The sequence below is a fragment of the Mustelus asterias genome, unplaced genomic scaffold (assembly GCF_964213995.1).
Source record: "Mustelus asterias unplaced genomic scaffold, sMusAst1.hap1.1 HAP1_SCAFFOLD_696, whole genome shotgun sequence".
Lineage (NCBI taxonomy): Eukaryota > Metazoa > Chordata > Chondrichthyes > Carcharhiniformes > Triakidae > Mustelus > Mustelus asterias.
This window is the reverse complement of record NW_027590645.1, coordinates 1-19,791: the sequence shown is the minus strand read 5'-3', so window position 1 is coordinate 19,791 and position 19,791 is coordinate 1. Positions and strand designations below refer to the sequence as shown.

General features: G+C 46.2%; 1 pseudogene across 1 annotated transcript; it reads right to left on the bottom strand.

The window, feature by feature from the left end:
• Positions 1–11,756: 11,756 nt before the first annotated feature.
• Positions 11,757–17,829, bottom strand: LOC144487273 (uncharacterized; annotated as a pseudogene). Its single transcript, XR_013496385.1, has 2 exons — positions 17,699–17,829; positions 11,757–16,078 (listed from the first exon to the last, which is right to left on the bottom strand). The product of XR_013496385.1 is annotated as an uncharacterized LOC144487273 (transcript).
• Between the last annotated feature and the right edge of the window lie 1,962 nt (positions 17,830–19,791).

The following is a 19,791-nucleotide window of genomic DNA, read 5'->3' as shown; positions in this document are numbered from 1 at the left end:
ATATAAAATCCCTCTCCTCTGTTCTGCTCCCAAATCCTCTCTCACTTTCCTCCCCTCAAAGAGGACAGAGTCTTGTGAAGACCCAGACCGTGTGGCAGCTTCCCTTCCCTGAAGAACATCAGTGAGTCAGTTGTGTTTTATATGACAATCCAGCAGTTTTTATGGTCACTCTTTCCCAGTGCCGGCCCCACAAATTACTGCATTCATTCAGCTCCATTTCACAACCTGTTTTTGTGGGTTCTCTCTCACTCACTCTTTTCTGTTTTAAATCAGTTTTATAGGGTCTTCAAAGGGGAAGGTTTGTATTTGGGAGACGGGAAACCAAACATCACATCAGGATCCGACAAAGTTGCCCAAGTTATTGTAACTGAATATCATCGAGTATTGAACATGGAAGGAAAAAGCACCGTTCAGAGTGGGGAGAAACCGTACACCTGTTCTGTGTGTGGACGAGGCTTCAGTCGATCCTCAGGCTTGTCGCAACATAAATGTGTTCACACTTGGAAGGAGTCATTTTGTTCCCCATCTGAGCTGGAAATCCATCAACGCACTAACGCTGAGAAACCTTTCACTTGCTCCGAGTGTGGGAAGGGATTCAGTGATTTATCCAGCCTGCTGAGACACCGGCGAGTTCACACTGGGGAGAGGCCATTCAGCTGTACTGTGTGTGGGAAAGGATTCAATGATTTATCCAACCAGTTGAAGCACCAGCGAATTCACGCTTTGGAGAAACCATTCACCTGCCCCAAGTGTGGGAAAGGATTCACTGATTCATCCAACATGTTGAGACATCAGCGAGTTCACGCAGACAAGAGACCATTTAAATGTCAGGAGTGTGGGAAGGGCTTTAAAGGCTCTGAGGATCTGATGTGCCATCAGCGAGTTCACTCTGACGAGAGACCTTTCCAATGTCTGGACTGTGGGAAGTGTTATAAAAGACGCTGGGATCTGATTGGCCATCAGCGAGTTCACTCTGACGAGAGACCGTTCAGGTGCTCCAGCTGTGGGACTGGGTTCAGGCGATCATCTGAACTCACTGTACACCAGCGCACTCACACCAAGAAAAGACCATTCACCTGCTCCGAATGTGGAAAGGGATTCACTCGGTCATCCTACCTGCTGAGACACCAGCAACTTCATGTGTAACTACAGTGACTGGATTTTGCTGTTAATCACATCCAGGACTGAACCGTGTTCATTGGGGTCTGTTTCTGCTCCTATTTCTAAACTCCAGCCCAGTTACAGGGGCTAATATTTTTGCTTTGAAAAAATAGTTTGTGTAAAGTACACTGTGCTGAATCTTTTTAATAGCTGTTACAAGTTAGTTCCTGTTAAAATTCTCACCCCCTCCCCTGTCTCCTCCATCCTCACCTCCAACAACAAGTGTGAGGAGCTCAAAGAGCTTTTTGTCACTAAGATTGAGGCAATCTGATCAGCCGCCTCTGCTACTTCCCTCTCACACTCGGCCAAACTGTCCTCCACTAAGTCTGGAACTCGCATCTTTTTCCAGTTTCCCTCCCATCTCTCCCTTATGTCCTGTCAGACTCAGCTTGTCCATGACATTCCCCCCCCCATCCCCCACTATGTTCCATCGACCTTATTCCTACGAAGCTGTTGACCATTCACCTCCTCCATATTAATCAATACTCTTTACAGTTCTCATTCTCTTCTAGTCCGAGCCTTCTCACCTTTAAATCCATTGTCACCACACACTCTGAAAAAACAATCTTTGACCTCCTCTCCAACCTCCTTTTCCTCTCCATCGCCCCTGAACTCAGTGTCCCCCGAGGATCTATCCTTGGCCCCTCCTATTTCCCATCTACATGCTGCCACTAGGTGACATCATCCAAAAGCACCGTGTTGGTTTTCACCTGTACACTGACACCACCCAGCTCGACCTCACCCCCATCCCCCTCCATTCCTCCACTGTTACTAAATTAACAAACTGCTTATCCCACGTACACTACTGGATGAGCAGAAATTCCTTCCAGTTAAAAATTGGGAAGATCAGTCACCACTACAATTCCCTAACTACTGAGTCCATCCCTCTCCCTGGGAACTGTCTGAGGCTGAACCACATTCTTCACAATCTCCGTGCCAGATTTGATGTCAAGATGAGTTTCTGACCACATTTCCACCCCATCACTGATCCTAGATATTTCAATCTCCATAATGTCGCCTGTCTCCACCCCACCTGCTGCTGAAACCCTCATCCATACCCGTGTTATCCTTAAACTGGATGATTCCAATCCATTCCTGACCAGCCTCTCTCACTCACCCCACCCCCACATTAAACATGTCTTTTTTATTCATTTGTGGAACGGGGGCATCACTGGCTGCCCAGCAATAATTCTCCATCCCTAATTGGGCCTGGAGAGCAGTTGAGGGTCAGCCAACATTGCTGTGGGTCTGGAGTCACATGTAGGCCAGACCAGGTAAGGACAGCAGATTTCCTTCCCGAAAGGACGTTAGTGAACCAGATGGGTTTTTATAACAATCGACAATATTTTCGTGGTCATCAGTAGATTCTTAATTCTAGATATTTTTTTATTGAATTCAAATTCCACCACCTGCCGTGGCAGGATTCGAACTGGGGTCCCCAGAACATTGACAATAGTCTAGCGACAATACCACCAGCCCATCGCCTCCCCACACTTGTGATTATCCAAAACTCTGCTGCCCGTGTGCTGTTCACCATCACATCCTGTGCTCACTGAACTACATCGGGTCCACATCAGGTAATGCATTGATTTTAACATTTACATCCTTGTTTTCAAATCCCTCCACGGCCTGTCCTTCCCAATCTCTAATCTCCAATAACACACCCTCTGAGATATCTGTGCTCTTCTCATTCTGGCCACTTGATCATCTCTGATTTTAATTACTCCACCATTCATAGCTGTGTCCTGGTGTGAAGTTCTGAAATTCCCTCCCTAAACCTCTCCGCCCCTCCATTCCCTCCCTCCTGATTAAAGATTCTCATTAAAATCTCCCACTCCTATCAAGCTTTGGACAGTATGTGGGGTTGTTGAGCTCTCCTGAGCTGAGATTGGAGCTGATTGAGCTGTGGGCCTGTAGTGGACCTCGAAGAACCGCTGTCTGGAATCTTTCCTCTCAATTCACTGACTCCCAGTGTGACTCAGTATTTTGTTACAAAATTCCTCTGAAGCACCTTGGGACGTTTTATTACATTAAACCTGTTCTATAAATACAAGTTGTTGTTGATCCCAGCAGTCAGTTTGTACACAGTAAGATTCCACAAACAGCAATCAGTCCAACTGATCAATCCATGGTGATGTTAGTTAAAACACAAATGTTGGTCCCACTGCACGGTGGCACAGTGGTTAGCAGCGCCAGGGACCTGGGTTCAATTCCAGCCTCAGGTCACTGTCTATGAGGAGTTTGCACATTCTCTCCGTGTCTATGTGGGTTTCCTCCGGGTGCTCGGTTTCCTCCCACAGTCCATAGGTTGATTGGCCATGCTAAATTGACCCTTAGTGTCAGGGGATTTGCAGAGTGGGGTTACGGGGATAGGGTCTGGGTGGGATTGTGGTTGGTGCAGACTCAATAGGCTGAATGGCCTCCTTCTGCACTGTAGGGATTCTACGATTTTATACAGCAGGGGAACTCCCCTGTGGACTGTGTGTTGAGTTGTCGAGCGCTCTTGAGCTGAGACTGGAGCTGATTGAACTGTTGGGCCTGTTGTGGATCTTGAAGATCCGCTGTCTGGAATCTTTCCTCTCGATTCACTGACGCCCAGCTGAAATTGTTCCTGATCAGTCAATTAATTAACTCTGAAATCAATCCCTATTTAATCTTTGAAGCAAAATCTACAATCTTAAATCAGCTGTGAAAGAGAAATAAATTTCTTGTGTTCATTTAGAACCTTTCAGAACATCCCAAAGTGATTCATATTCAATGGTGAATTCTGGAAGGACGAATGTGGAGAGGCAGAATAAACTAAATGGGACAACTTTAAACAGAATGCAGGAACACTGTGACCTGGGAGTGGATGTACACAAATGCTTGACTGCGACAGGACAAGTTGATCAAGCTGTTTAAATATGAAACTAATGGAGTCCTCGGTTTATTAATGGAGACATGGATTACGAAAGCAAGGCAGTCATTGTGAATCTTTATAAATCAAGGATTAATCCTCAGCTGAAATAGTGTTAAATTCTGAGTTCTAAATTTCACTTTGGGAAAGATGTCAACGCTTTGAGAGGGTGCAGGGAAAATTTCCCAGAATAGTATCAGGGATGTGGGATTTCAGTTCTGTGGAGAGACTGAAGAAGCTGGGATTGTTCTCTTTAGAGCTGAGAAGGTTAAGGAGTGATTTAATAGAGATGTGGACACTTCTGAGGAGTTTTCATCGACACAGGAAGAAACTGTATCCATTGGCAGGATGGTTGGTAACTGCAGAACACAACTTTAAAATAATCAGCAAAAAATCCAGGATGGAGATATGGAAACGCAGAATGCACTCAGCTGCCATGGCAACAAACACTCCATTTGTTGGTTCGGGGGGTTGAGTGGAACTTTCCAGTTTGAAGTGTCATCATTCATTGTTTTGTACATTAGGCCACATCTACAAACCTCACTCACACTTCCAATGAAGAGGAACAAATGTGGATGGATGGATCACTTTGAGAAGCTCTCTGCTGTCTGTGATTTTTCCCTCTCAAATGCCCTTTATATAAATCAAATTTCTGTGAGTTTTTTGTCACTCACTCAATTGTCCATCAGTCAGGGGCAGATATTCAAGGTAATCCCTGCTATTTCCATTGTCCATTAAGTCATTTTGTGGCTCATCACTTGCTCGGACATCCTGTTTAATCTTTACTCAGACAGTTGGTTTACATGTGGGTTTTGAGAACTCCTGAACCCCATCAAGTTTGTCTTGTTTCAGGTTCTGTGCCAGTGACATGTCCTTGGCAGATATAATAGGCCGACACTGTCCTATGTTTGTCGACCCAGGAAGCTTTCCTGATAAGAAAGAGATATTCCTATAATATTCAATACATTGCTAAATATTTTATCACACAGTGATTCCTTACAGATCTCCCCACCTTGAGAAGGAAATAAAAGCAAAATACTGCAGACGCTGGAATCTGAAACAGAAACAGAAAATGCTGGAAAATTCCAACACTTCTGACAGCATCTGTGGAGAGAGAATAGAGCCAATGTTTCGAGTCTGACTGACTCCCTGCCTCAAAACATTGGCTATATTCTCGCTCCACAGATGCTGTCAGACTTATTGAGATTTTCCCATTTTCTATTTTTGAAAAGGAATATCTTACTGAATTCTCACTAATTTCTTACTAACCTCACTATTTCTAAACTATGAGCTTGTTTTCCTCATTTTTTGATGACATCCCATGGATAACATAGTAAACCTACTTGAATGATCAGAATCAGCAACACAAACCCTTCAGCTGCCATTAAGAATAACTATAAAACCTTTTCCAGTAAATGTGATAACGATCAACTTTGATTCATCCTCCCCACCGTGCAGGTCATCTCACACAACTTTAAATTATTGACATGTTGTCAATACATCTGGTTCAAACAAAACTTCATGCACGGACTTTAAATATTCTCCAGCTCCCTGTTCATCTGCATCCACCTTGTGGATATTTTCTAACGGATACTGGACCCTCTTCAACTTAATTTCACCTTTCTGAACTGGTTTAGAAATCCAATTATATAGGATTTACTCGTAATCCCCATCACCACCTTCTCCAATCCCCAGGATATCTCTCAGCCCCGGCCTGTCAGACTTTCTCTGTCAGATTATCTATCAGTCATTCCCTGTAATGAGGCAGTGCCATTGTATAGTCCTGGCTTCACTTAGGAACTTCTCCATTCATGTTTAACGAAGACTGATCCCACTCCGAACTTGTAAGATTTAGCTCCGCAAATCACAGATTCCCCAAAAAGGGTGTTGAGCTCAGAAGTGATTTGAAGTATTTCATTGAGAAGCAACAGTTTGAATATGATGCAGAAGCCAAATAAACAGGAAAAACCCACAAACTGGCAGGTAAAAATGGTTTACCAGTCCCAGAGAGAGTGCTGGTCTCTGTAGCTGGTGGCTGCAGTCTCCTCTGAATGGTTTACTGGTGTGAACCAGAGTGTGGGTATTGGGCTGAAGGCAGTACGGATCACTTCAAAATCCCTTTGCTCTCAAGAGCCTGTTTTAAACTTCACACAGGCAGCTGGTTTATGTACGGGTCATGAGATCCGATTGTATCAGGGTTATAAATCTCTTGTTTCAGGGTCTCGCGACATTGTCCTTGGCAGAGATAACAAGCCTGTCCTGTGTTTCAAAAACAGAAAATGCTGGAAAATTTCAGCTGGTCTGACAGCATCTGGAGGGAGAAAAATAGAGCCGATGTTTTGAGTCTGGATGACCCTTCGTCAGAGCTGCGATGGAAGCTTTCTTCATAAGACAGAGAGTGAGCTACTTCTATAATCCAGAATATTCTGAAAATTTTATAAAGTTATTAGATAACAATTTCTTACAGTCCGTTACTTGGATTGAACTTGTCTCCACTCCCGGGCTGAGGGGAATTCTGTACCAGACGGGAGGGGTAACATTTGGGATCTCTCGATTCTCCACCAATTTCCATTCCCCTTCTTTCTGGTGGATAATGGAGGTGTGACTGTGTGTAATGTGCAGATCAGTAAGAATTGTCAGCAAGGATTAATCAGCATTTTAATTGGAGATGTTAATCAGTGGAACCTCTCAGACACTGAATTGTAAAGTTTGTACCGAAGATCAATTTGGGATTGAAGTAAGAAGTTCAGAATCCTGTTCGTAAATTAATTTCTGATGCGAGTTGCTGAATTATGGGGAAAGGTCGCAGACAGAGGTTCTTAAAGGGACACTGCAGCCCAGAGAACGCAATCAGCTCTAGATCCAGAATATTAAACTCCAGCCTAGTTACTGAGTATAAACAAACTCCAGCTGTCAGAATGAAAGGGCCTGGTTGTCATTAACAGCAGCAATAACAGCAGAATCCAATCCCTGGTGAACTCACTGGTGTTTCAGCAGCTGAGATGAATCAATGAATCCCTTCCCACACTCGGAGCAGCTGAACGGCCTCTCCCCAGTGTGAACACGCTGATGTAATGCTAAGTTGGATGACTGAGTGAAATCCTTCCCACACATGGAGCAGTTGAAGGGTCTCTCCCCAGTGTGGGTGTGTCAATCTATTTCCAGTTTGGATGGGCAAGTGAATGCTTTCCCACAGTCGCCACATTTCCACGGTTTCTCCGTGGTGTCGGTGTCATCATGTCACTCCAGGTTGATGATCAGTTGAAGCCTCGTCCACACACACAACACGTGTACAGCTTCTCCCCTCTGTGAACAATGTGATGTTTTTTCAGGCTGTGTAACTGTTTAAAGCTCTTTCCACAGTCAGTTCACTGGAACACTCTCACTCGGGTGTGTGTGTGTCTCGGTGATTTTCCAATCCCATTGATTTATGAAATCTTTTCCCACAGACAGAACAGATAAACATTTTTCCTTCCACATTCAAAGACCAATGATATTCAGCTCCTGATGAATCGAGTGACTCTCAGATTTTGACATGATGTTTGTTCTGACTTTTCTGTCTGGAACTCCTCTCACTCTCACCCCCTGTAAAAGGAGTTTACAGAAGTTATCAGTGTAAATAGAGGACAGAAATTCAGAGCAGACAATTCTAGTTTCTGTGGAAGCTTTCAAGGGAACAGAGGAATTAGGAGCAGAAGTTGGTAAACTCAGCTCTTCGAGCTGCTCCGCCATTCAATCAGATCATGGCTGATCTCTCCCTGGTCTCAAATCCACCTCCCCACCTGTTTATACTCCAGATTCTTTACAATAAATACCAACATCCCATTTGCCTTTTTTATGACATGCTGCACCTGCAGACCGACTTTCTGTGATTCATGAACATAGACACCCAGATCCCTCTGCCTGGACACATTTTGAATCTGCTTTCCATTTAGATAATTAGCCTTTCCATTTTTTTCTGTCAGTGGATAACCTCACACCTATCCACACTAAACTCCATCTGCCAAACTTTTGCCCATTCTCCTAACCTATCTATATCCATCTGTGGAATCTTTATATCCTCTTCACTGACTGCTTTCCCACCTATTTTAGTGTCATCCGCAAATTTTGCTGTGTTACACTCTGTCCCTGGTTGCAGATCATTTATATCGATTGTCGAGTTGAGGTCTGAAGACTGACCCCTGCAGCACCCCATTAGTTACATTTTGCCAGCCAGAGAAGGACCCATTTATCCCGACCCTCTGCTTTCTGTCAGTGAGCCAATCCTCAATCCAATCTAGTGCAATACCCCCAATCCCCTGCGATCTCAACTTCTGGATCGGTCTTTTATGTGGCACCTTGTCAAACGACTTCTGGAAGTCTATATATACCACATCCACAGGTTCCCCACTATCCACCTTGCTGGTTATATCCTCAAAGAATTCAAGCAAGTTTGTCAAACATGACTTACCCTGAATAAAACCATGCTGACAATGGATTGAGCTTTGACGTTCCAAATGCTCATTCATCTCCTCCTTAACGATTGATTCCAGCAACTTCCTCACTACAGAGGTCAAGCGAACTGGCCTTTGCTTTCCTACTTTTTTCCCTCTCCCTTTTTGAATAAAGGCATCACATTAGCGTGTTTCCAATCCACCGAGACCTTACCAGAAACCAAGGAATTTTAAAATATCACAACTAATGCATCCACTATCTCTGCTGCCACCTCCTTTAATACCCGAGGGTGCAGGCCATCAGGCCCCAGAGACTTATCTGCCTTTAATCCTTTTAGTTTATTCAACACTGTCTCCCTAGTGATGGTTATTGTACCAAGTTCCTCTACATTAACGATAGTTTTTGGAAAATCTTCATGATTCTCTACCATGAAGACAGAGGCAAAATATTGGTTTGTGTCTCTGCCATCTCTGTGTTCCCCATCATCAGTATTGTCCTCTAAAGGACCAACATTTACTTTAGCTATTCTCTTCCTCTTTGTATACTTATAGTTCCCCCATATATACTTCCCCAGATCTGTAACTGTGTCCCACACACTCCTGTCCCTCTCTGCTCATTGCTCCAGATTCAGTCTGATTCTCTCTCCTCCTGTCCTTAAACTGGTGACTCAGGCTGTTGGTCCATTCCTTCACTCTCATCCCAACAAATTATGCAGCTCACAACAACAAATCAACTTTAATGACTTTATTACTGATTTTAAATATCCAGAAATAATCACCTTTTCTCAGTTGGGCCTTTGCTCCAGGTTATGATTCCACAACAATGAAGAGAGAGGATTCGCTGGTTGGCTGGAGAGCCGAGAGGGAGCAGCTGGAGGACCAAGCGGGAGCGGCTGGTCCTCCAACCAACTAGAGTGAATGAGGGGCGGGCTGGAGGACCGAGAGGGAGCGGAGTGCCCCCTCCAGTCCTGCTCCAGAATCTGTGGAATCTTGTGCCTTTATTCACTTGTTAGACTCATAGAATCCCTAGAGGAGGCCATTCAGCCCATCGAGTCTGCACCGACCACAATCTCACCCAGGCTCTATCCCCATAACCCATGCATTTACCCTAGCTAGTCCCCCTGACACTAAGGGGCAATTTAGCATGTCCAATCCACCTAACCAGCACACCTTTGGGCTGTGGGACAAAACCGGAGCACCCGGGGGAAACCCACACAGACACAGGGAGAATGCGCAAACTCCACACAGACAGTCACCCAAGCCGGGAATCGAACTTGGGGCCCCTGGTGCTGAGGCAGCAGTGCTGACCACTGTGCCACCGTGCCACTTGTCAAGTGTCTTGAATCGCAACCATTATTTCAATCAAAGTGTTTATTGTCCCTAACTGGATCTCCCCTCACATCCCGGGGTCTGGTCAAGGATCGTAACAATAAATAAGGGGGTGAAAATTTATCGGGGTGGGTGGGTATATGGAGTTGAGGTTACAATCAGATCAGACATTATCTTATTGAATGGTAGGCCAGACTCAAGGGGCCAAGTAGCTGACTCCTCCTAATTCCTATATCTGCATGTATGTTCACTAATGTCCTTTAGGGAAGGAAATCTGCCGTCCTTACCTGGTCTGGCCTACATGTGACACCAAAGCCACAGCAATGTGGTTGTTTCTTAAATGCCCACCAAGGGCAACTAGGGATGGGCAATAAATGCTGGCCAGCCAACGACGACCATATCCCACAAATGAATAAAAAAATGTTGCAATGATAGCCATGCAGTTGATATCAATGTATTTATATTGTTTTTTTTTCTTATTTAAGGAGGGGGGGGGGGGGTGTTTAAAATTTCAGATTTATTCTGTAGACAGCCAGTGTGACTGGAAAACATTTAGCTTCAGGGTGTAAAAGCAAGTTGGAACAAAAGGTCCAGTGGTTAGGTCAGAGCTTCCTTCTCCCCAGGTCTGTTCTAACAAACTGTGTCCATCTGAGCTACATTTATACAAACTCACTCACTCAGTAAGTGATCAGATTTCACTGAACTACAACAACAACTTATATTAATGTAGTGCTTTTCACATAAAATATCCTAAGCAGTTACACAGGAACAAAAGGACATATTGCGTCAGATGATCCAAAGAGATTGGTTATAAGGAGAGTCTTTAGGGAGGAAAGTGAAGTGGAAAGGTGGAGAGGTTGAGGGAGGAAATTCCAGAGCTTAGGGTCCAGGCAGCTGAAGGCACGGCCACCAATGGTGGAGTGATTTAAATCATGGGTGAAGGACAACTGGGAAAGGACATCTGGGAACGGGGCTCCATGTGTGTGGCCCCATAGCCCAGGCTCAAGGCTCTAATCTGAACTTTGGGACAGAGTTTGACTGTCCCTGGTCTCACAGAAAAACAATTCCCCCGATAAACATCTTGTAAGATCTGTGTTTATTGATACCATAAAAAGTTGGGGCCAGTCCAGTCCTCCTGTGTACAGGATGGGATTGATTTTAACAGATTTAAACTCCTCTGGATCTCAGTGTTACAACTTGAATATCTTTCGGTTAAAAATGAAAATAAATAAATATTGGAAAAGTGAACAGAACAAAAATGGGGAATCAGACACAACCCCCTTCATGTTCACTGAACATTCCTTCACCCACTCATCCACCCAGTGGCTCCCAGCCGGATCGACAATCAGCACAAAGCCAGAGAGAGGGGGAGCTGGTCCTCGGGATGTAACAATGGACAAGGGCTGGAAGTTTACAGTTTATGGTCATGACCTGCTTGGAGGCAAGTCAGAGCCGTGCTTGAAGCTCCATGGAGGCAGCCACTTTCTCCATGATAGACAGTCTCTGGAACCTCCACCAGCCCCACAACCTCCGAGCTCCCTGCCCTCCTCCAATTAGGGAAGAAGGTGACTCAGTGGTAACGTCTTTGATTTGATTTATTATTATCACCTGTATTGGGATACTGTGAAAAGTATTGTTTCTTTCACAACATACAGACAAAAAACATACTGTTCATAGAGTACATCAGGGAGAAGGAAAGGAGAATGTGCAGTAAATAGTGTTAAAGTCATAGCTAGGGTGAAGAGAAAGATCAGCTTAATGCAAGATAGGTCCATTCAAGAGTCTGATGGCAGCAGACAAGGTGTTCTTGAGTCGGTTGGTACGTGATCTCAGACTTGAATGCTTTCTATGGTGCATCTGTAAAAGTTGGTGAGAGTCATGGCAGACATGCCGTATTTCCTCGGCATCATTAAGTCTCACAATACCAGGTTAAAGTCCAACAGGTTTATTTGGTAGCACAAGCTTTCAGAGCGCAGCCCCTTCCTCAGGTGAGTGAAGAATTGGGTTCACAAACAGGGCATATACAGACACAAACTCAATTACAAGATAATGGTTGGAATGTGAGTCTTAACAGGTAATCAAGTCTTTACAGGTGCAGACAATGCGAGTGGAGAGAGGGTTAAGCACAGGTTAAAGAGGTGTGAATTGTCTCAAGCCAGGACAGTTAGTGAGATTTTGAGACCATGCAGACGCTACAACAATGGATGAAAAGACACCGCTCGACAATCACCAGGCAGGAGTGTACTCTTCCTGTCGGGGAACACTCACAGGCATTCAGCCTCTGATCTTCGGGTAAGCGTTCTCCAAGGCGGCCTTCAAGACACACGATAATGCAGAATCTCCGAGCAGAAACTGATAGCCAAGTTCCGCACACACGAGGACGGCCTCAACTGGGATCTTGGGTCCATGTCACACTATCTGTAATCCCCACGACTTGCCTGGGCTTGCCGAGTCTGCATTCTCTGGTGTTTCAAAGAATGAAAGGTGATCTCATTGAAACTTACAAAATATTTAAAGGGATAGACAGGGGAGGTGCAGATGAGATGTTTTCCCTGGGGAGTCGAGAACCAGGAGACACAATTTCCAAATAAAGGGGAATCCACTTAGGTCCAGTCTCAGGGGAGATATTTATTTTTTAAAAGTTCATTATTACTGTCACAAGTAGGCCTACATTAACACTGAAATGAAGTTACTGTGAAAATCTCCTCACTGCCACACTCCGCACCTGTTCGGGTTCACTCAGAGGGTTGTGAATCTTTGAAATTCTCTACCCCAGAGGGCTGTGGAAGTTCAGTCATTGAGTGTTTTTAAAGCAGAGATTGATAGATTTCTAAATACCAATATCACAAAGGGATATGGGGATAGTGTGGGGGAAAAGGCCTTGAAGTGGATGTTCAGCCCTGATTGGATTGAATGGTCGAGCAGGCTCGATGGGCTGAATGGCCAGCTCCTGCTCCTATGTTCCAATGATACAAAGATAGGCAGGAGAGTAAGTCGTGAAGAGGTGGTAAGGAGATACAAAGTGATGCAGAAAAGTGAGTGGGAAAAGATATGGTAAATGGAATATAGTGCGGGAAAATGTGAAATTGTCAAATTTGGCTGAGAGAATAAAAGATTTATTATCTAAATGGTGAGAAATTGCAGAGCTCTGAGATTCAGAGGAATCTGGGTGTCCAAGAGTATCCTTTATAATAGATAGTAGCATTTTCCCTCCTACTGAGGGAAAACAGTTTAAGGCTAACAGGTCTGTGGTTCCCATTTTCTCTCTCTCCCCTTAAACAGTGGGGTTACATTTTCCATCTTCCAATCTGCAGCAACCATTCCAGAATCTATAGAATTTGGAAAGATGACCACCAGTGTATCCACTATCTCCACAGACACATTGTTTGGTTTCTCTGCCATTTTCCTATTTCCTATTATAAACTCTCCTGTGTCCGCCTGGAATGGACCCACATTTGTCTTTGTGAATCTTTTCCTTTTCACATACCGATAGGAGCTTTTTCAATCAGTTTTTATGTTTCGCTCGTTTGCACTCATATTCAATTTTCTCTTTCTTTATCAGTTTCTTGGTCCTTCTTTGTTGAATTCTAAAACAAGTTCCCAATCCTTGGCCTTATGAATATTTTGGCCACTTTGAGTCTCTTCCACGGATCTAATTGAATCTTTAACTTTTCTTGTAAGCCATAGTTGCTTCACTTTTCCCATTGGATTTTTGTTCCTTAAAGGAATCTATATTTGTTATATATATGTGAAATGAAAGTGGTCAAAGTCCCAGAGGACCACAGACTGATCTCCGCTTTGAGAGAGAGCTGACCGGTGGTGGTTTAACCTGAGGGTCACCACACATCAAATGAGGGACAAGGTTGAGAAGGTGGGGCATTTGTGTGTAACCTCAGCCAGTACGGGAGTTGAACCTGCACTGTTGGTACCACTCCACACCACAAACAAGCCATCCAGCCAACTGAGCTAACTGACCCTCTCATCAACATATAATAATCCCTGAAATATTAGCTATTACCTGTCTCCTATTATACCTTTTGATGCAGTTTCCCAATCCATCTCAGATACAGGATCTCATATATTAGTTTTCTTCTGTGAGAAACATCCCGATAAATTAAACAAAAGAACCATATAAGTACCACAGCCCATCTCCATGGCAATGTCACATACTTCAGTGGGGTTCCAAACAGAATTACGAATGAAATATCTTTGAACTGACAAACGTGCTTCACTCTTGTGATCCTTGTGAAATTTGAAGACAAGAAATGTGCTCTCCCAGGCTCAAAGATCATCAGCCCACTGGAGGCAAAGCCGTGAGTCCGGCCAGTCCAGCAGAAAGAAACCCTCTGACTCTCCCCGTTGACCAACTGAGAGAATGAACAAAATGCAGTCCTGGACATAAGTGAGAGCAGAAACAATAACAGCAGAATCCAAACCCTGGAATCACTTGTGAACTCGCTGGTGTCTCAGCAGATGGAATGAGTAAGCAATTCCATTCCCACGTTGAGAGCAGGTGAACGACCCCTACTCTGTGTGAACTCGCCAGTGTTTCTGCAGGGAGGATGAATCACTGAATATCTTCCCACATTGAGAGCAGGTGAACGGTTTCTCTCCAGTGTGGATTTGCTGGTGTGTCTGCAGTTTGAAAAGCCAAGAGAAGACCTTCCCACAGTGAGAGCAGGTGAATGGTCTCTCCCCAGTGTGGATTCGCTGGTGTATCTGCAGGTTGGATAACTGACTGAATCCCTTCCCACATTGAAAGCAGGTGAATGGCCTCTCCCCAGTGTGAATGCGCTGGTGTATTTGCAGAGCGGATGAATCACTGAATCCCTTCCCACACTGAGAGCAGGTGAATGGCCTCTCCCCAGTGTGAACCCGCTGATGTCTCAATAGATTGGCTGACATGGTGAATCCCTTCCCACACACGGAGCAGGTGAATGGCCTCTACCCAGTGTGAACTCTCTGGTGTGTCAGCAGCTGGGATGAGAGAGGGAATCTCTTCCCACACTTGGAGCAGATAAATGGCTTCTGCCCAGTATGAACTTGCTGGTGTCTCTGCAGGGTTGATGGATCAGTGAATCCCTTCCCACACACAGAGCAGGTGAACGGCCTCTCCCCGCTGTGAACTCGTCGGTGTCTCCGCAGATGGGATGAATCACTGAACCGCTTCCCACATTGAGGGCAGGTGAATGGCCTCTCCCCAGTGTGAACTCGCTGGTGTACCCGCAGGTGGGATGAATAACTGAATCCCTTTCCACACTGAGAGCAGGTGAACGGTTTCTCCCCGGTGTGAACTCGCTGGTGTATCAGCAGGGAGGATGACTGAGTGAATCCCTCCCCACACTGAGAGCAGGTGAACGGTTTTTCCCCGGTGTGAACTTGCTGGTGTATCCGCAGGTGGGATGACTGAGTGAATCCCTCCCCACACTGAGAGCAGGTGAACGGTTTTTCCCCGGTGTGAACTTGCTGGTGTATCCGCAGGTGGGATGACTGAGTGAATCCCTCCCCACACTGAGAACAGGTGAACGGTTTCTCCCCGGTGTGAACTCGCTTGTGGGACTGTAGGAAGGATAGCCGAGTGAATCCCTCCCCACACTCAGCGCACGTGAATGGCCTCTCTCCAGTGTGAACTCGCTGGTGTGTCTGCAGGTGGGATGACTGAGTGAATCCCTTCCCACACTGAGAGCAGATGAATGGTCTCTCTCCAGTGTGAACTCTCTTGTGGCACTGTAGGAAGGATAGCCGAGTGAATCCCTTCCCACACTGAGAGCAGGTGAATGGCCTCTCTCCAGTGTGAACTCGCTGGTGTGTCAGCAGGTGGGATGACTGAGTGAATCCCTTCCCACACTGAGAGCAGGTGAATGGCTTCTCCCCAGTGTGAATGCGCTGATGGATTTCCAGTTGTGACGAAAACCTGAATTCCTTCCCACAGTCCCCACATTTCCATGGTTTCTCCATGGTGCTGGTGTCCTTGTGTCTCTCCAGGTTGGACGATCAGTTGCAGCTTCATCCACACACAGAACACAGGTACAGTTGCTCTTTTTTGTGAATGGTGTGATATCTCTTCAGGCTGTGTCACTGGTTCAAGCTCTTTCCACAGTCAGTTCACTGGAACACTCTCACTCAGGTGTGTGTGTGTCTCGGTGCTTTTCCAATCACACTGATGTTTGAAATCTTTTAAAGCCGACAGATCGTGACTCTGTCAGATCGAGATGTGACATTTGAGATTTCTGTCTGTGATTCCTCCTCTTCTGATATCCTTTAAAAACAATTTACAAAAAACATCACAGTCAGAACAGACAATTCTCGCTTCTATGGGAACATCCTTTCCTCTGTCATTAATGAAAATCTGTAAATCTCCATCCCACACATTGTCCCTCCATTCTCACGCTGCCGGATCTAACATTCAGCCACCCAACACTCCTGATGGTGCTGATTCAGGATGAATGACAGATCCATGCTCACTGCTTCCTGTCCTGGACAGCGAGGTCAGAACAAATAGAGTTGTCCTGTCTCGAGAGACTAAATAGTCTGGGTCTGTGTTCCTTGGAGTTTAGAAGAGTGAGGATGACTTTATTCAAACATATAATTTGATTTGATTCATTATTGTCGCACGTATTAACAAACAGTGAAAAGTATTGTTTCTTGCGCACTATACAGACAAAGCATACCATTCATAGAGAAGGAAGCAAGAGAGTGCAGAATGTAGTGTTACAGTCATAGCTCGGGTGTAGAGAAAGAGCAACTTAATGCAAGGTAAGTCCATTCAAAAGTCTGACAGCAGCAGGCCCCTTTCTGCACTGTAGGGTTTCTATGAAATGCCTTTTTATGGTAGATGCCCTCAGACTTTTGTATCTTTTTCCCGACGGAAGAAGGTGGAAGAGAGAATGTCCGGGGTGTGTGGGGTCCTTGATTATGCTGGCTGCTTCGCCAAGGCAGTGGGAAGTGTAGACAGAGTCAATGGATGGGGGGCCCTGGTTTGCGTGATGGATTGGGCTACATTCACGACATTTTGTAGTTCCTTGCGGTCTTGGGCAGAGCAGGAGCCACATTAAAACTGTGATACAACCAGAAAGAATGCTTGCTATGGTGCATCTGTAAATCTGTATAAGATCCTGAGGGAGCTTGATAGAGTAGATGGTGAGATATTTTCACGAGAGGAAGAGAACACGCTACAAGGGGCGGCATGGTAGCACAGTGGTTAGCACTGCTGCTTCACAGCTCCAGGGACCTGGGTTCAATTCCCGGCTTGGGTCACTGTCTGTGTGGAGTTTGCACATTCTCCTCGTGTCTGCGTGGGTTTCCTCCGGGTGCTCCGGTTTCCTCCCACAGTCCAAAGATGTGCAGGTTAGGTTGATTGGCCATGCTAAAATTGCCCCTTAGTGTCCTGGGATGCGTAGATTAGAGGGATTAGCGGGTAAATATGTAGGGATATGGGGGTAGGGCCTGGGTGGGATTGTGGTCGGTGCAGACTCGATGGGCCAAATAGCCTCTTTCTGTACTGTAGGGTTTCTATGTTTCTATGAAGTTAAAGGGCCAGTTATTTAAAACTGAGGTGCGGAGAAATTTCTTCTCGCTGAGGGTGGTGAATCTCTGGAATTCTCTGCTCCAAAGGATGGTAGAGGCTGAATCATTAGAAATATTTAAAATGGAGGTGGATAAATATTTGATAGATTGAGGAATAGAGGGCGATGGGGAAATGGCTCACAAAAGGAGGCCGGCATCGATCAGCCAGGATTGTTCTGAATGGCAGGGTCGCTTGAAGGGCCTGGTGGCCTCTCCTGCTTCTATTTCTTGTGATCAGTTGCTGCAAGTCCCCAATTTCCCCCAGAATGAGAAAAGAAATGGAAAGGGGGAGAAAAGAAAGTGTTTTACTCACAGATGTTGGCCTCTTTTAAGGTCAAACCAAATAAACAAACAGGAGGAAGTTTCAGTCAGTCTGAAGCGCAATCTTCTTTCACACAAAGCCCGTCCTGTGATTGGCTGGAGGACCAGAGTCCTTCCGGTCCTCCAATTCTTCCCATTGGTCAACACCTCAGCGTGAAGGTCAGGGGGCGGGCTCTCCCCTGCACATGCGCAGTTTCCCCTCTCCCTCAGGGCCGGGTGCCTGGAAACCTTGGCTCGAGGAGGTGCCGGGGGAGGGGGGTACAAAGGGTGGGGTCGGGGCTCCCATGTCCGGGCGTCCGGGCCTGCGCACTGGGATCCAAGGATGTTGGCGCGGAGCAGAGTGATTGCTGTTGGATTGAGTCGTCACAATGACTCAGAGGGGCGTTCCCAGCACGCAGTGTCCCATTGGCAGCAATATCACTGGTTACAGAAGCAGCACACTGCGGATTGGACACCAGCTCAGTGCGGCTGGCGGTCAAAGCCCCGCCCACCCCCACGTGGGCTCGGGTTCCGCCCCTTATTGTCTACATGCGGCAGATTGACCAATGGCAATGCGTGGAGGACCGGATCAGCCCTGGTCCTCCAGCCAGTCAGAGTCCGGGCCTTGTGTCAATGGCTGCACGAATGTTCCTCCATTGTTTGTCCAACAAACTGCTGCTCATCCTCCTCCTCTCTCTGAACAAAGATTGAGCTTCAGATAGATTCAATCTTCCTCCTGTCTCCAACCTCTGTGAGTGGGAAAGATTGGATTGTCCAGCCAGTCCACCATATTGGCCGTTCGCTTTGCGTGTTGGCCAGTATAGTGTGCTCCAGGCAGGGGGCGGGCAGAGGATAAGGAGTTCAAGGCGGGCTTAATGCGCGCCTTGCGGTGAGCTTTTGGAAATGTGGCCGCTGGGAGGAACGCCTTGGTCGGCGTGAAGTTTCTGTTCCAAGTGCTTGGGTTCGTGACTTGTGCAAGAACTTTTTGTTTCGGCTGGGGCTTGTTGAATGCTGCTCTCGCTGGGATTCCTGTGCCTTGAAAGGCGTGGCCCGGGTGGATGCAGTCTCGGAGGGCCCAAGCCAGGGAGGAGCCATTTGGGAACTATGGTTTCGGAAGGTTCAGCCGCGGAGGGTGTGACCCCAGACGGTGCAGCCCCAGTGAGTGTGATTTTGGAAGATCTGGCCCGGAGTGGTGGACTTTGGAGGACTGTAGTTGAGCGTTGTCGACTTCGGACGGTGGAATGTTGATGGGCGAAGCTCTGGAAGGCGATGCCTCCGAAATGTTTCACAATTGTATGGTTGTTCATGGATTGTTTGTTATTGTAATGTGTGGTTTTCCTGTTATGATAGTTGGTGGTTTGTTCCGGCCCCCGTCTATTTTCTTGCGTTATTTGTGGCCTGGGGGGCATCCCCCCCCCTGGATAAAGTCACCCCCGGGGGGTGTGACATCCACTTGGGGAAAGTTCTGGGTGGTGAAGCCCCGGACATAGTAACACCAGAGGGATTTTTATTCTCCGGGAGAAAAATTGGGAAGGCAGGCCTGAACTGAGTACCCTGGAGAGACTCTCCCACCGCCCCGGCTGAAATTCCGGAAGGGATTCCGGATTGAGTAGGTTCGGGGTGGTTTCCCCATTTCCCCTCCTCCGGCTGAACATCCGTAAGGTGTAACCCCCGGATATGAGTACCACTGGAGGGTTGCATCCCCCGGCAGGTGGACAAACCCAGGGGACGGTGCCCTTATGCTTCAGTGTTTATTTTTTGTTGTGGACAGTTGTAGTGTTGTGTTAATGTTTGTAGATTTGTAGATTATGATTTGTAAATGGAGGTGTATTTTGAGGGCAATGCCCTGGAAAACTGTAATTGATGATGAACCCTTCCGAAATGGAAGGTAGTAATTGATAAATGGATGGTGTTAGCCATCGGTAATGTATTTTTCAGATTTGTTCTTTGTTCATTTGTAATTGTTTTGTAATATCGTGTTTGTACTAACCAACGGAAAATCTTTGCATTGTTTGTGGCCTGGGGGGTATCCCCCCCCCCCCCCCCCTGGATAGAGTGACCCCCGGGGGGTGTGACATCCAGTTGGGGAAAGTGTCCGGGGCACCC